Genomic DNA, 17,283 nt, shown 5'->3' with positions numbered 1-17,283 from the left:
GGTGATGACCTCGCATTGTTAGGCGAAACCCGCGATGAAGTGAGCGAAGCCGCGAGTATCTTGAAAGAAGAAGAGGAAAAGGTTGGACTAAAAATCAATGCCAACAAAACGGAATATCTCCACATGAAGCGGTATAGAGATACACGAGCTCAACACCAAGACCTACAGGCTGGAGATACGACGTACAAAGGAGTTGCTAGTTTTAGATATCTGGGTTGCACTATAAATGACTCACATTCCAGGAAGGAAGAAATTAATATCCGTATCCAAAATACCCTGAAATGTGGTGCAGCCTTGCATAAGGTGCTCGCGCCCGGGCTTCTGAGCAAAAACACCAAATTGCGTATATACAAAACGGTCATAAGACCAATACCTGAAGCCTAGACCCTGACCCAGAATGAAGAACGCAAGCTTTTAGTTTTTAAAAGAAGGCTTCTTCGCAAGATCTTTGGTCCCACCAGACGAGAGGATGGAAGCTGGAGAGTCCGAACAAATGCCGAACTAGAAAAACTAATGGCCGAGCCATATACTTGGAGAAATAAAAGCACAACGGCTCCGTTGGCTCGGTCATGTAGAACGAATGGGTGAGGAACGAGGACTGACGGTTGGACGACCTAAGTATAGTTGGCGCGATCGAGTAGAGGTGGACCTGCGCATGCTACGAGCCAATAATAATTGGCAAGAGACCGCTCAGGACCGGGGAAGATGGAGAGTTCTCGTCTCAAAGGTCAAGACCCACTTTGGGGTTTCAGCGCCAGAGGAGTAAGTAAGTAAGTACTCAAGTCTTCGGTGATCGGTCCCTTGATGATGTGAAAAAGTCAAACTCACAAGCCAACGCATCAAAAGATACAGCCGTAAATGCTGAAAATTTTCGCAAATTTCGACATTCGCATGGGACTCAAAACCTACAGGGTACTTCTCATGAACACAGAGCCTTTAAATTTGGTAAAAGTAACGTCTTATAACACAGATAAAGGAAAAATTGCTAGAAACATAAATTTTAAAGTTAAAACATTATAAAAAATAGGTTTGTTCGGAGCCCTCGGAGCTCGAGTCCGACTCGCACTTGGCCGGTTTTTTGCTTTACAGTTTGCAGTTAATGAATAAGGTTTAAGTTTATATGTGATATTATGATAACAAGGTACTTTTATAAGACTGATAAATAAAGAGAAGTATTGAAATTTTGTTTCTTTATTAATTTAATAAAATAAGACACAAGCCGCGTAAAATTAAAGGCCCATCAGGTACTTTTACAGTTACTTTTGTTTAATTTCGTATTTTTTTCTGAGGTATTATGAAAGAACCGGGTAACCCGGTTCTACCCGGTTCTGAGCTCGATTTGGAACCGGGTTTCAAAAACTTGGAACCGGACTCGGTTCTGCATGCCCTACTCCATACATGTTTGTCCCGAGTCGGCCAGCGGCAGCGCGGCGAGTATGCAAGAATGACTTCGCGCACACCCGCGTTCGCGATAGCGAGCTATTAGACTCCGCCCGCCAAGCAGTGGATTTTTTTTTGTGTATCGTCTTAAAGTGAGTCAAAATCAATAGAAGTCGGTTGCATACAAACATACAGGTGAAGCTTACAAAAGCGTGTTAAAACCGCGCCGCATAACTAGGTCCACAGCAATCCACAAGAGCATTCAATCACCACTCGTCATTGACACCATGGGGTCAGCTGCGGGTTCAACGACCTGCGCGCCATGTGAGACGTCAATTACATCTTATTGTTTATGGGCGCCTAGTACTCGTACCTCCAGCGCTTATAAGGAAACGTCCTCCCACGGACGACGAGACGCGACGTGACGATTTTTTTATATATATTAATGATGGGGACAATGGGACGAGTTGAATGGATGTGAAATTGAATTGGACAGTTGAAACTTGAATAGAAAGAGTGCAAAAAATGTTACAATCAAACTACGTAGATACGGCCACTCGCCCCGGCTACTCCCTTGGTGGTAACTAATACAAAATTTTACCAATTACAATTAGAAATACATAGGTTAATACTTTCAAAATAACTTCACATTTTCATTACATAGTATAAACATTCATTGTTTACATTTACACATCTATATTAAGTATCAATTATTCTGGTCGTCTATTTATTCATATGTTATGTACGTATTTCACAGTGATTCCTTCATTCGTTTAAGACAATTTTCCACTATAATATTATGTGCAATCAAACGCATGTGAGAATCATCAGTAAACTGTCAATATGGCACACAAATACTGTAAATAAGCGTAGAGCAAACATCTGCTGAATATAAGCAAATACATACCTACATCAAGCAGTAACGAAAAATATTATAATTTACCAAAAGTACCGACTTTCCCTAATCATTTACCGTTTCACTTTCTTGGAAGTCATTAAAATAAAAAAAAATAAAAACAATAACTGTAAAAACGCCGTTATGCGTGAATGTACCTGCACTATTTAAAAATGGAAATTAGGCCGAACGTCGAACGCTGGCCGTTTTCGAGTAAAATTAAAAAAAAAATGGTGATAATTTCAAATTTAGAACGGGCGGAAGCGCATTCCTTGCTCGCGCGTCGTCTATTTCGGTCGTGTTCGCGCGCTCCACAAAATCTCTTATTTGGATAAAAATAAATAAGTTGGGCTGGATTCCATTTGTACAATGTGTTGATATATTTTGATAAGCATTCTTTCGCTGTTTATTATTCTTTTCGTCTGCTCTCTTTTAAAGTGTTAGCGTTTGTTTATTTTATTTGACACACACAAAAGAGTGGAAAGTGAAATTTGGTACTAACAACAGGTCTTTTGATGATTAGCTGCGTGATTTAAACACCTATGCAGTGGTAAAAATAACAGGAATAACAATATACATTTACTTGATTCAACAACCAATGAATAAAATTTAATCCGAATATAATATAATCTTCTTATATATAAAAATGAATCGCAAAATGTGTTGGTAAGCGCATAACTCGAGAACGGCTGAACCGATTTCGATAATTCTTTTTTTATTATATTCCTTGAAGTACGAGGATGGTTTTTATGTATAGAAAACGTAAGTACCACGGGCGAAGCCGGGGCGGACCGCTAGTAATTGATAATATCAAGAAGCATATTATAGCAAGAACTAAGAAGAAAATGATTATGCCATCAAAAACAAAAAAAAAGCCAAGTCTCGCAGCTCAGTTTTTCTACCGGAAAAAGTTGTGAGATCCACGTAATAAATAGCACAGTAATATCGGTAAACTTATTTGTCCCTATTTAAGGGACCTTCTGTCTTAAGTTATTCCGTACATTATTATCATATCAATACTAGCGGTCCGCCCCGGCTTCGCCCGTGGTACATATGAAAAATAGATGTTGGCCGGTTCTCAGACTTACCCGATATGCACAGAAAATTTCATGAGAATCGGTCCACCCGTTTCGGAGGAGTATGCAGACTAACATTGTGACACGAGAATTTTATACATAAGATTAAAAACCCTTATCGTTTTACATAAACAGATCGACTTATTATTGACATGTGAAGCAAATTAAAGCGTGTTAAAAAGGGTCTAGTCTAGTTCCAGTGCATTACCAAACAAACAGCTGATCGGCCAGTACACCCGCATGTACAATGCACACATATGGCCGTCAAAGAGCACAGCCCGTACATAGTTTAACGAGCAATTGTGCAGCCACTCGAAATGAGCGCGTTGTCTGCGAATCATTGCATTTGATAACTACTTGAGTGCGTCAAGTTGGGAGCGGTAGCGTTTTATTATTGCCGAAATCACTTGGTGATATAAATTCGGATTTCGCTGTAGCATTCGCTCTCACAAGCGTCCAAAAGTTTGTTATTTAATGAAATATTAATTCGAAAAGTGGCGATAGTAGAATACATGAAAAGCAGATCACATCAAAATACTTTCTTTGCCAATTTTAGCTTAAAACAACAATTTCTGTAGTCGAAGGGACGTCACGGAAAAGCACCACATTTAACATCTTCCACGTGCGCCTGACTGCACGTATCGCGATAAAATAATCTATTTTACAAAAATGCATTTTAGTAAGAAATTACGAGGTATATCGTTGTGACATTATACACATCTTCTCATCATTATTCTCATTCTATTTACCTGAAGCCATTACAAGACAGTATGACATACTTAATGAAGTTGCCTCTTTAATTATTTTGCCAAAATATTTCTCATATCTTAACCCACACCCCAAGCATGGCTTGAAACGAGCCAATTAGCTGTATACGCCTCGCAAATGATTTAAGCACATACACACATACTTATGTATGAACACACACTTAAGTGTACGTCTGTAGACTCGCTTATCGTAGTATTTTTCCGTTCTTCACCTTTATCACTGTTGATATTACTTTCTAGGTATATTTAATTATGTTATTGTAGATTGTAAAAAACTCAAAAAGTACGGTTATTTGCGAAATACATGTTTCATCGTATTCGTAACTGGGCTTATTTTTAACAGGCTTATCCTAGTCTTATCAAGGATCGGTGACAATATAATAATTTCATGAGTTCTAACTATCCTGAACCAACAAAACAACAAATATAGTAAAAAAAAATAAGAGTTTTAAACTATATTAATTATTAATTAACCATAAAATTATCAAAGTTCAGTATTCCCCTGAACCACGGTCGCTGTAAAGTTTTCTAAACGTCGTAAATATAATGATAAAATCGACTTTAAGGTCTTTAAATGCTATATCAAAGGTTCTTCACCATCACCATAAGCCGATTGTGTTCCCCCTCGTGGAAACATAGACCTCATGTGTATTAAGTATGGATTAAAACCATCGCCAAGTCATTTTGGCAATCGTGGTGAATTGGGTAATCCTCCACGTTGGCCAAACCGCGTTGGTACCTACTTATATCGGTAAGGTAATAGGGTGCATCTATATCAAACGAGCGAATGCTCATTCTAACTCCACTATGACAAATTTGTTTAGTGTAAACATGCGTAGAGCATTATTTCGTGGTTCTTAGTGCGTTAGAAAATATTCTATGCAATGTTCTAATACTGAACAACACTGAATTCGAGATTTCGTTTTCGCTAAAAGATCACGAAAGAGTGCTCTTGCTCTAGCTCTATGTTCGTTTGATGTAAATCATAAATGCACCGTAAGGAGATGCCGGTTACATAACGATGTTTTCTCTGACCTACTGGACAAATAAATGAATGAATTTTAAGTTTTAACCATTAAGTTACTTTTATTATGTCACAGTTAATGGCCGCTCTGTGTTCAAAAGTTATCAAAGGTTATCAATAAAACATGTTGTTTTAATGTTAAGATGTGTAAAAATTGTTCTAACTGCCTTAACTTTTCGGTATTATATTTCCTAATAAGTAATGATAATTAAAAATTCTTTAAATAGAAAAAAATTGATCATGAGTCATGATCGATTGTTTTCTATTTTTTTTTTAATTCCTCATTTATAGAGCACTAGAGGTCCGCCCCGGCTTCGCCCGTGGTACATATTTCGCAATAAAAGGTAGCCTATGTCCTTTCTCGGGTATCAAAATATCTCCATACCAAATTTCATGCAAATTGGTTCAGTAGTTTAGGCGTGATTGAGTAACAGACAGACAGACAGAGTTACTTTCGCATTTATAATATTAGTATGGATTTGAATGCTAAAAAAGTAAATATAGTCTGTTTGTCTGACTGTCTCCACGCCTCCACCACAGAACCGATTTGGATAAAGTTTGGCACACAGATAGTTTAAGATCTGCGAAAGGTTTCATCACGAAGTTTACATGGGAACGGAATGGTGTGATGATTTTCCTTTTACTATACACGGACGAAACCGCTGGCGGAAAGCTAGGCTATAAAACAATCAATTCAATCATTCATACACATCTATTATCTACACTGAACAATGAACTGATTGTCTGACCGAGATTGATTGAATGATAAGAGCACCTTTTAACGTATACGTAACGATTTTTATTGATGTTTTACTACTCGTAAATGTACTTGTTCTATGGAATAAATTATTTCATTCAATACATATATATAGTACTGAAGGTCAAGGCCATGCTAGCATGTCCTTGACATTAACTAAAATGAACCTAATAAATTAATTTATTAACGCTATAAAATGAATAAAATTATCCCCTTATAGGACATTCTTCAAAGGCACATTCCTCTTAGCTAACCGACGAAGTTCAAAACACAATCTATACCGTACATTCTAAAAATGTATATTCATTAATATTATCTATTTGTATATTGTTTATATATATATTTACCCAAAATAATCCTTCTGTCAATCCTACACATTCAAATATACTTTACGTATATTTTTATATCATTTTATACGTAAGTTTTTGCTAAAAATTCCTTCTTCCCAGCCTATTATAACAAATCCTGGCAACTGCCCACTTCTCTCACTTAAGCTCTCTCTTATACAACTTAACTTATATCTACCCTACAATTTTTGTCAACCCTCATTAAGCTATTACACCTCGCGTCAACCCGAGGTTCGCGGGGTAGCGCACCCTGTCGCTAGGGGTAGGTCAGGGTTGTCGACTGGGATCTTATAATCTTTTTTTTTTTTGAGGAAAATGTCAAGGATCTTCAAAATCATGTTCGTACATGTCATGAATAAGCGTCATTTTCATGAAGAAAAATAAACCAACATGAATTGCCAACTTCATTCATTTATATCGGCTATCAATATATTAATTTCGAAACATACAAAAAACGGCCACCAACCGTCAATTCAGAAAAAGTTCTACTACCCATCAATGAACATGAAATCACTTGTCAACAACAAATCGTCACAACCCTACATACACATTTTCTACTTCTTGGCAGCCCTACCCGCCCCTCGATACAGTATCGACCGCGCCGCCGCGCCACCGCGGCGCCCGTCGCCTCGCGAGATGACAGCAAATACGACAAGTTGAGATTTAGGACCCTGTGTTTATTGACAAGGATTTTATCTAAACTTTCATAATGTTGGATTAGATTGGATTTGCTGTCCGCCTATTTGTCTAAGTATGGTAAGGTTTTTTTCCTTCATCTACGTATTCGCCTATGGTACTCCTCATCCTTTCCTATTTCCTACTATAATATTAAAAATGCGAAAGTTTGTGAGGATGGATGTATGTGTATGTGTAGGTGTGTATGTTTGTTACTCTTTTACGCAAATACTACCTACTGAACCGATTACAATGAAATTTAGCACACATATAGAGGGCAACACATAGGTTAAAATTCTCATTTAGGGAGCATTTGAATACTATAAAATTAAATTTTATATTCCGTAAGTAATTCTGTCCATGTCTATCTTCTTCTCGCCTCAACTATTGAACCGATTTGGACGAAATTTTGCACAAAGATTGTTTAAGATCCGAGGAAGGCTTTATCCAAGAAATCCCACGGGAACGGGAACCATGCAGGTTTTTTTTTAAAACGCGGGCGAAGCCGCATGCGTAAAGCTAGTTATCAATACTTTGGTGTTTGGTATATTTCTAGACACTAAACAACTTCTACGCTATTGCTTCCTTAAAAACCGATAAAACACGACCACAAAACGCTGACCCATAAATTATCATACTCAGGATCATCAACCTCAGCTCTTACCTAATGAAGCCATAAACATGTTTATTATTCAATCGTGATCCCAGCTTACGTATCTGCCATAAATACAACATAATGTTCGACGTACAGAACCTTTTTTTTAAGTGGGGAAATCTTGCATAGATACCCACGGCCGGATTCCTTCCGACCAAAACCCTACTGTGTTCCGTCAAGCCGCATCAACGACAGGGCAACGGGTATGGTAGAATTCGTCCGTGAGTGTACCTACTACATTCGTCCTTTGACGAAATTCGGAACTATAACATCTTGTAAAACCTCATTTGATGACAGATCGTCGAGTGTATTTTTGGTTCGGTTATAATTTTTCCCAATTTACATTAATTTTACTTATCGTACGATCTCTCAAACTACTCTATAAATTTAAAATACATATTGCTATCACAACTTCATCGCAATATGCACTACAATATCCGAAGAAAATTAAGTAGTTTTCTGAAATTTTAAATATCAGAAATTTTTTCGCCGTGTGATCGAATTTTTAATTATTTTTGAAAAAATTTTCTAATTTACAAATTTCTCATGTATGCTTTATACATTTGAATGCTATAAAACTAAATATCAAATTTTAAGATAAGCTAAACAGTTTTTTTGTTAATTCCTTGAAACAACAGAGAAGCGTCGTTAAACCTTATTTCACACCACCGCGATCGTCTGATAGTGATATCCAACGGCCCAAAAATTACTGTATTTTCACAAGACATGCGTAATTTTGGCAAGTCAATTTTCAAAGATGGCGACGAGCGATGGCGCCGTGCCGTCCGCCATTTTTTATTACCATAGACTATACAGAAATTGTTGTTAACTACCCAAGTTCTTTTCGAGTGCCTACTCTTTTCATATTCGCTGCAGTTTGCATTTAATGAGACAGAAGTTTCGCTTTGAACGAGTCGAGTTATACGGTTTATTTTCTCGTTTTGCCATATTTAAATGCAGACAGTTTTTAAATGCAAGAGTGGTTAAGGACGCTGTCACAAATCTGCGTTACTCAAATTTAGGTATCTAACGACGTAACTTTGTTCGCGGCAATATCACGCTCACGTAAACATAGCGCATTCCATTTTATAGACCATCTTCATACTTGATATTATTTTTAATTTTTGATATTATGTATTTTTATTGAAATTGATTCCAGAAGATTACTTGGAACTTTAAAAATTCATTTTGTTACTTTTATTAGTAGGTACGATCCTAATAAGTATATTCAAACAACTTAAAAAAGTGTGACTATTTTACATCATTATTTCATTGAATAATAATCTATGAATTGTATACAATATCAAAGCTTTTTAAGAAATGTAGAATTATTATCATACATATGATGTTACCGGCACTGTATTAAATCCGGCATTGTATACAATTCTTAGTAAATGTATGTTATTCCGAAAAATAGTCGGAATGAAATAAATTATAGGTATTCGTCACATAACACATTACCTAGGATACTCTTAAATCTGAACTTTTCCTACGTAGCAAACACATTTGCAAGTGTGGGTGGTTTTTGGGGTATCTATTAACCAATATGAGGTCAAAACTAAAATCCAAGATGGCGCCGACGAAAATTTTACATCTTTTCGTCATGGGTGTCATTTTCAAGGTTTTGGAGTAGCTCTTAACAAATATGAGGTCAAAACTAAAATCCAAGATGGCGCCGACGAAAATTTGACTTTTTTCGTGATGGGTGTCATTTTCATGGTTTTTGGGGTAGCTATTAACGAATATGAGGTTTAAACCAAAATCCAAGATAGCGCCGACGAAAATTTGACTTTTTTCGGGATGGGTGTCATATTCATGGTTTTTGGGGTAGCTATTAACGAATATGAGGTTAAAACCAAAATCCAAGATGGCGCCGACGAAAATTTGACATCTTTTCGTCATAGGTGTAATTTTCTTAATAATAAAGAAGTAAACTAAAATAAAATAACAAAGATGTTAACGTTTTTGTTATTCTATTTAAGCACGCTGTTTCTTTTTCCGTACAAAAAAACTAAGAGATATTGCAAAAAAATTGATCATCCATCCAATTTATGACCGCGCCAACCGATGCTTAACCTCGATATTTTTATTTGTTGCTATTGGTAGCGGTAAAGGAAATAACCTCATCTCTCAAAATTTTAACTGTTTACCTATCACGTTTCATGAGATACCTGGTGACAGATAAAAACACGAAATCTTAGTAATGAGGTCCTGTCATTTTACATTTACAAATTTATATTTATTCTATGCTAATACTAATATTATGAAGCTGAAGTATCTATTTTAAAAAAATAATTTTCAGTTTGTATTAGTAAGTAGGTACAATAAAACAAACAAAACATTGTAAAATTGTGTACACATGTAAAATTTTCGTCGGCGCCATCTTGGATTTTATTTTTGACCTCATATTGGTTAAAAGCTACCCCAAAAACCATGAAAATGACACCCATGACGAAAAGATGTAAAATTTTCGTCGGCGCCATCTTGGATTTTAGTTTTGACCTCATATAAGTTAATAGCTACCCCAAAAACCATGAAAATGACACCCATGACGAAAAGATGTAAAATTGTCGTCGGCGCCATCTTGGATTTTAGTTTTGACCTCATATTAGTTAATAGCTACCCCAAAAACCATGAAAATGACACCCATGACGAAAAGATGTAAAATTGTCGTCGGCGCCATCTTGGATTTTAGTTTTGACCTCATATTAGTTAATAGCTACCCCAAAAACCATGAAAATGACACCCATGACGAAAAGATGTAAAATTGTCGTCGGCGCCATCTTGGATTTTAGTTTTGACCTCATATTAGTTAATAGCTACCCCAAAAACCATGAAAATGACACCCATGACGAAAAGATGTAAAATTTTCGTCGGCGCCATCTTGGATTTTTAGTTTTGACCTCATATTGGTTAATATCCACCCCAAAAACCATGAAAATGACACCCATCACGGAAAGATGTAAAATTTTCGTCGGCGCCATCTTGGATTTTATTTTTGACCTCATATTGGTTAATAGCTACCCCAAAAACCATGAAAATGACACCCATGACGAAAAGATGGCAAATTTTCGTCGGCGCCATTTTGGATTTAAGTTTTGTCAAATTGCTTTACCCCACCAATCCGTTCAACAACCCATAAAAAAAAAAGGATCTCAGTCAACATAATTTTTAAAACATAATTTTAAATTACAAATAATTGGAATATGAAACTTATACAGTTTACTCTTATAAAGTATCAAATATTTCAAATCACGAAAACGACAGTATACGCACAATAATCTTTTTCTAATTCGTTTTTATTTTTGGGACGAGGAGCGATACACCCGTCCTTCCAAGAGCGCTTCTGAGCGCGGTCTGACGACCCGCGAGAGCAAAATGTATGAAGAAATCGACAAGTATTTTTAATTTAGCTTATAATTGAAATAAAATTTTGATTTAGATACAAAAAAATTATCATAATCTATAAAGGACTATATATCCCTCAATAATTTATAGGTAAGAAGATAGATTAGGCTTTTAATTTTCTTAAAAGTGTACCGGTTTAGACCCCATTTTTTTGCATTTTATGCCATCATTGTGCTGGGAAAATCGTATTTCAGCGACAATTTTGTATGACGTCGTACAATTTTTATAAGATGATCGTAGAACTGAATATATTATCTTTAAATTAAGATATTACTTTGTTCTCACGTGTAAGTGCTTTGAGTTAAAATTGTACCGTAAAATAGCGGTTTTTGTTAAAAATCTGTTATAGCACCCTTAAAGCATAAGGTTATAGCCGTTATATTTATAGTTCATTAATGCTTCTTATTATATACGTAGCATGGAATTTTATGAATGAATATATCTCAGGAATTACGAATCCAATTTAAAAAATACCTAATTGAATATAGTTGGATATGTCGCGATCCCTGATAGCCTATGCCCTATGGTCATAAATGTGTCAAGAACGAAGTCTGGGCGGAAACTAGTGCACCTACATATAACATTCCACCTTTCAATTACACTCCTTGCGATCACAGTCTGCTGCTTACCCAAGGGCCTCACTAAGGGGTTGACTTTCAATACACACTCAGGTAGGTACTTCGCTTTTAATTGCGAACAAATCTTTTTGATTTATTCCCAACGAAGCCTTACAATCACGGAAAGAAACGTCAACTTGTCAGCAGAGTGTAACCCACGGTTAGCCGTCCGTTAAATCTACAATGTAACAGGCTTATGTTGTTTCTATTTGTATTTATTTTGTATGCGGAACGCGGAAACGCGAAGAAGATAGTTTAATCTGTACTAATGCTATGAAGAAAACGATTTTACTGTTTATAAGTGACTAACTGTGCCCCGCAGTTGAACCCGATCGGCACAAATAGTTGCTTACATTGGTCCCCCATCAGCGTGATGATATATATGCCTATAGCCCTCCTCGATAAATGAGCTACGTAAGTCGTAACACTTTAAGAATTTTTCAAATCGGACCCATAGCTCCAGAGATTAGCATGTTCAACCAACCAAACAAACAAACTATTCATACTTTACTTCTACATATAGATTCATCATGCTAAAAATCACAAAACAGCTTGGCCAGTTTAAAAAAAAATCTTTCATCAATCCAAATCTACCTTAGTCCTTCATTTCCTACCTACTGAGATATAAAATTCTGACACTAGCAATAAATAAATATAAATCAGCTACTACTCCAATAAAATTAGAACTATATACATACAACATTTCACCTCCCAAATAATCTAACCAACCCTCTAAACAACCGCCCAGTACCAACATTACGAGCATTGCGTGAAAACTAATGAACTGTGACGTCACCGCTTTTCCAGTGAAGCTATCGCGCCCCCGATCGATAGGGCGACGAACCGGTGCCCTTGTTGTTATGGGGAAATGTGGGCGCCGAGTGGAGACGGCTTTTATGAGCTGACGGGTTTTTTTAGTTAGTTCGGAGTAGTAATGCACGACTACCATGACAGTTTATCAAAAAGTACTCATATTGTATAGTGGAAAAATTTGTACATTATGAAACGAATAGAAAGTAATTTAATACATAATGATCGAGTGGCTTATTATACTCGAAAGAGAAGAGTAGGTAATAATTAACGGTGTGTACCTGTACCCCAAAAAATACTGTTTGTTTGTCCGTGGTTTAAATCTACTTAAGAGATGCATTACTTGGAGTAGCTTTTTTAAATGAATCCAACCAACACGCTTATCCGAGAAAATCTAATAAATATACATTTAATTTACTACGATAAAAAATAGCCTCCCTTTACGAGGGAATTAATGTTAGAAATTCAACCAACATTTAACATCCATACTAATATTATAAATGCGAAAGTAACTCTGTCTGTCTGTCTGTCTGTTACTCAATCACGCCTAAACTACTGAACCAATTTGCATGAAATTTGGTATGGAGATATTTTGATACCCGAGAAAGGACATAGGCTACCTTTTATTGCGAAATATGTACCACGGGCGAAGCCGGGGCGGACCACTAGTACTTTATATAGTAAAACCAATCTCCACTACCTATTACATCACAGAAAGACAATATATTAGCAACAGCGGCCAATCACAAAGCAGAGAAGATCTTATAAAAACATTAAGCTCTTTGTTCTCGTCTCAACGAGCGCTATAGACCTAGAATCCTAGATTCTAGATAGAGAATGCTGACGGGGAACAGAAGATGTACAAGACTTTGAAAAAAAGGCAAACCTTTTTTATTTTCTGCAGTGTGTACTAGTTAGATTCATGCTATCTACTGAATAGTAGATAGCATGAATCTGCTTTGACACATATAAACATAGTGTATACATAACATGTTTTAATGTATTTAAACATTTTAATAAAAGTGAAAGAGTGTGCGGCAATTTGATAATAAATCACTCTTAATCTTATCACAAAGTTGGTTATTTGGTAAAAATAAAAATAAAAGTAAAAGTAACAATAAAAATATTACAAAATTAGTTACACACCTCCTGCTTTTGTCGTTCTTATCAGCTCAAAAATAACCTAAAGACAGTAGAATATAGCTACATATTATAACATGTATTGTCCATCTTTGCACCAAATTTCTTACAAATACAATCCAAGTCCTTTTAGCATGAACTAGTATCTAACATACACTCATCCAAAGTCGATATATTCTTACACACCTTCACCTTTAAAGCTGTATTAAAACGAAATTGACCGTACTTCATTTTGTTGATTAAAACCGGTCTTAAAGCCTACATACAGAAACAAAGAGATGGTTTTACGAGAAGGTCGTAACATAAATAACAACCCCTAAATTAAGGCACACTCAGAATGTACGGGGTTGTCCGTAACGTCGGGGGTGGTTTGAAAGTCAAGGCGTCTATATTTCAACCCTTGAACATTATTATGTAGATTGTAGTGTATTTTATTTTTATGAGGGTAGCAGAAACATCCCCTTCGACTTTCAGAAACTGTAGGACGAATGAATGTTGCGAAAATAAAATGAATCTTCTGTTGAACTTTTTGAAGTGAAACTTCTTTATCGGGGTTGGAAAAAAATTTAGTGTAACATTTTTTCGTTACGCGTGTGATTTTTCCGTTACGCGCCATCTTTGATTCGACGTATTTCTGTAAAGTTACATATAGTAAATTATTTTTTGAAAAATAAGGTCATAAAGAAGTTTCACTTCTTACGTGTGTACACTAGTACACGCAAACATTTTTTTTATGTAAGTAGATTTATTCAAAAGCAACAATCCAATAGGAAACGTAATTTTTCTGATTCAAAAAGCCCTCAACGAGTAAAAATTGCATGACTATAAATATTTTAACTGGAACGGCAGTTGAAAGCTCACGTAAAAGATGTAAAAAAATTTCATACCGCACCGCATGGTAATTAGTAAGTATAAAAAAAGCATCTAGTACATACATGAATACATATAAACACGAAGTTCTTCAAGCATTTTAGTTAAATAATTAACTTGCACGAACGACCTAAGTAACATTTTGTAAACAACTAGCTTTCCGCTCGCGGCTTCGCCCGCTTTGTCCAAAATCCGCATCACAATCCGTTGCGTAGTTTTAAAGATACATTCATTTAATTAGGGACATAGGGAAAAAGAAAGCGACTTTGTTTTACACTGTAGTGATAGTGAAGAGGTCCAGGTCTTTAATTTTTATAATTTGGCGTAGGTACAAAATTTTAGTACAAAGCAACCTTTAAATAAATAGTAGGCAATTTTGCTCTTAAAAATAGATCGTTGATAATAATCGGCACACTATTTTCTATATAAAATGTTACTTAGCCCCTTTATGCTCTCGCGTCCAAAATAAGTTTGATTAAATCTAGTTAGACTCAATTACATAGAAATAAACGAATCACACTTATAAATATCTATTACTCGCTATTCGATACCATATTGGTAGTACAATGTTAATACTGAGTCATACTATATCAATAATTTCATCGAAGCCAATTTTGTTTCGATATACCTTTTGCATACTGTATGCAAAGTATGCCATTGTTACATTTTTTACCGACTTCGAAAGAAAGCCTACAAAACGTTAGTATGATATTTTTTACGAATGTAAAGTTCATTCAAACGAAAAATGATATATGTATTGTCAGTCGATCGTTACTACACAATTTATAATTATTATCCTAATACTACAATAACTAAAAAACTAATACATAAGTACCTAAATTCTTAAACAGAGCTGAGGCTAAGAGCTAACCTATTTCTATACTATAAAAATGAATCGCAAAATGTGTTCGATCGAACCGATTTCGTTAATTATTTTTTTATAATGTTCCTTGAAGCACGAGGATGGTTCTTATGGAGAGAAAACGTAAACGAACGATCGGACCGCTAGTTTATCTTAAAACAATTAACTAAATAGGGACTTAAACCATTTGCAGTTTGCTATTTAATATTCTTCAAACAAACAAATTGCATTCAATCCTATAAGACTAAAATTAAAGCAGTTTTAAAACCGTCAAACAATCGACGCATCACTCCAATCAAATCCCCAATATAATGGGTCATTCATTACGCTGGAACGCGGCCAAAAATTAAATAGCTCGCGTTAATTAGTTAACAGAGGCCCTCAGTTCGTATGTTAAATGTTTGATGGGTTAGTCACACGGGGTCAGGGGTGTATGGATGAGGTCTGTATATAACTACTAGCCGCTCCGCGCGGTTTCACACCCGTGGCTCCTCTCCTGTTGGTCGTAGCGTGATGGTATATAGCCTATAGCCTTCCTCGATAAATGAGCTATCTAACATCGAAAGAATTTTTCAAATCGGACCAGTAGTTCCCGAGATTAGCGCGTTCAAACAAACAAACAAACAAACTCTTCAGCTTTATAATATTAGTATAGATTAGTACTTTATACTTGTTACTGCATAGTTTCCAACTACAGTTCCAACTTCTAACTCAACATTAATTGTAGGAATCAATCTGTACCTATAATTTTTTATCCGCTTTTTTTAACTTTTTCATTGTTTATCCGTACTTAGTTATATTGTATTTAAAACGATTTTGTTCAATTTTCTTACTGTCCTTCTCAGACCTACATAAAGCAGTGAAAAATACATACATAGATTGAGCATAATACTCGAAAAATATCATTTTCCTTTTATACTGATGCTCTAGAAACAAATATATCTAATTTGATTTATTGATCATGTTTATTATTTAATAGACGGCCTCAGTTGAATGTTTAATAGGTAAGTCACGGGTCGGGGTATACAGGTCTGCCTAGAAGTACTTATGGATGAAATAATCAATTATTTCATCCATAAGTACTTCTAGACAGGAAATTCTTGGCAATTTAAAAAATTCTTTCAACGTTTAATATTTAAGGTAATTAAAATGAAATAAAGATCGATGGTGATGACTGATGAATGATCGAGATCGATGAGTCGAAGTATCAGGTTTTCACGTATATTTATATTTATAACAGAAAACTTAAAATATAAATATGTACAGGTTAATTAGAACGTCTCTACAACAACCCCCTCCCCTTCATTTTCCCGCATAAATAAAATCAAAAAGTATGTAAGTGTAACCTACGAAAAATCTAGGTCACAACGCCACTCTATAACCTACTATAATATACATAACTATATACCTATACCTATTGCTATATACATATACGCAAGTACAGAAGGCTGCGCGTGCGCCGGGTCAACGACCCGCGTGACTCACCGCCGCGGCCGCGGCCTAGCTAGACGGTGTAGGCGTTGGTCGATTTCGCGATTAATCGATGTTATATGGGGTGCTTTCTTGGCGCTTCCTTCTGCATCTTAAGGCTGCAGTCTAGCAAAATTGCGTTTTCAACAAGTTATTTGACAATTTTTTCCCGGCTAATGAAATGATAAACTGAATTTTTTTTTCTTGTTTATCAATTAGTGTTATATACGCAATGCGCGTGAATTTTTTCACATTTATAAAGTTACTTTATGTTACCTTAATCAGGCCTTCAAGATAAGTCTCTTTCCCCCAAAGACATTTCGAGCTAAGTTTGTGCACTCACTACGTTGCAACCGATTACAATTTACACAATCTGATCAGCGCATTATTATCCTTATATAGTCGTTATTAAAAACTGCTGAATACAATTGCCGAAAAACTTATGATTTTCTTAATTAGAACGTTATAAATTCATTAAATTTCCCATTTTTTGCCTTACAAAATCTATTGATAAATACTGCTAAAAGTTA

General features: G+C 35.7%; 1 protein-coding gene across 6 annotated transcripts in view; it reads right to left on the bottom strand.

The window, feature by feature from the left end:
* The window catches only part of hts (adducin 1-like protein hts), a 94,692-nt gene that overhangs the window by 40,470 nt on the left and 36,939 nt on the right, over positions 1-17,283 (bottom strand). The window lies entirely within an intron of this gene.

The sequence above is a fragment of the Colias philodice genome, chromosome 29, assembly GCF_061535455.1.
Source record: "Colias philodice isolate Cphi_HAF_F1 chromosome 29, ilColPhil1 Martin Lab GWU primary, whole genome shotgun sequence".
NCBI classification, from domain to species: Eukaryota; Metazoa; Arthropoda; class Insecta; order Lepidoptera; family Pieridae; genus Colias; species Colias philodice.
The sequence above is the reverse complement of the archived record's forward strand: the minus strand, read 5'-3'. Positions and strand labels throughout refer to the sequence as shown.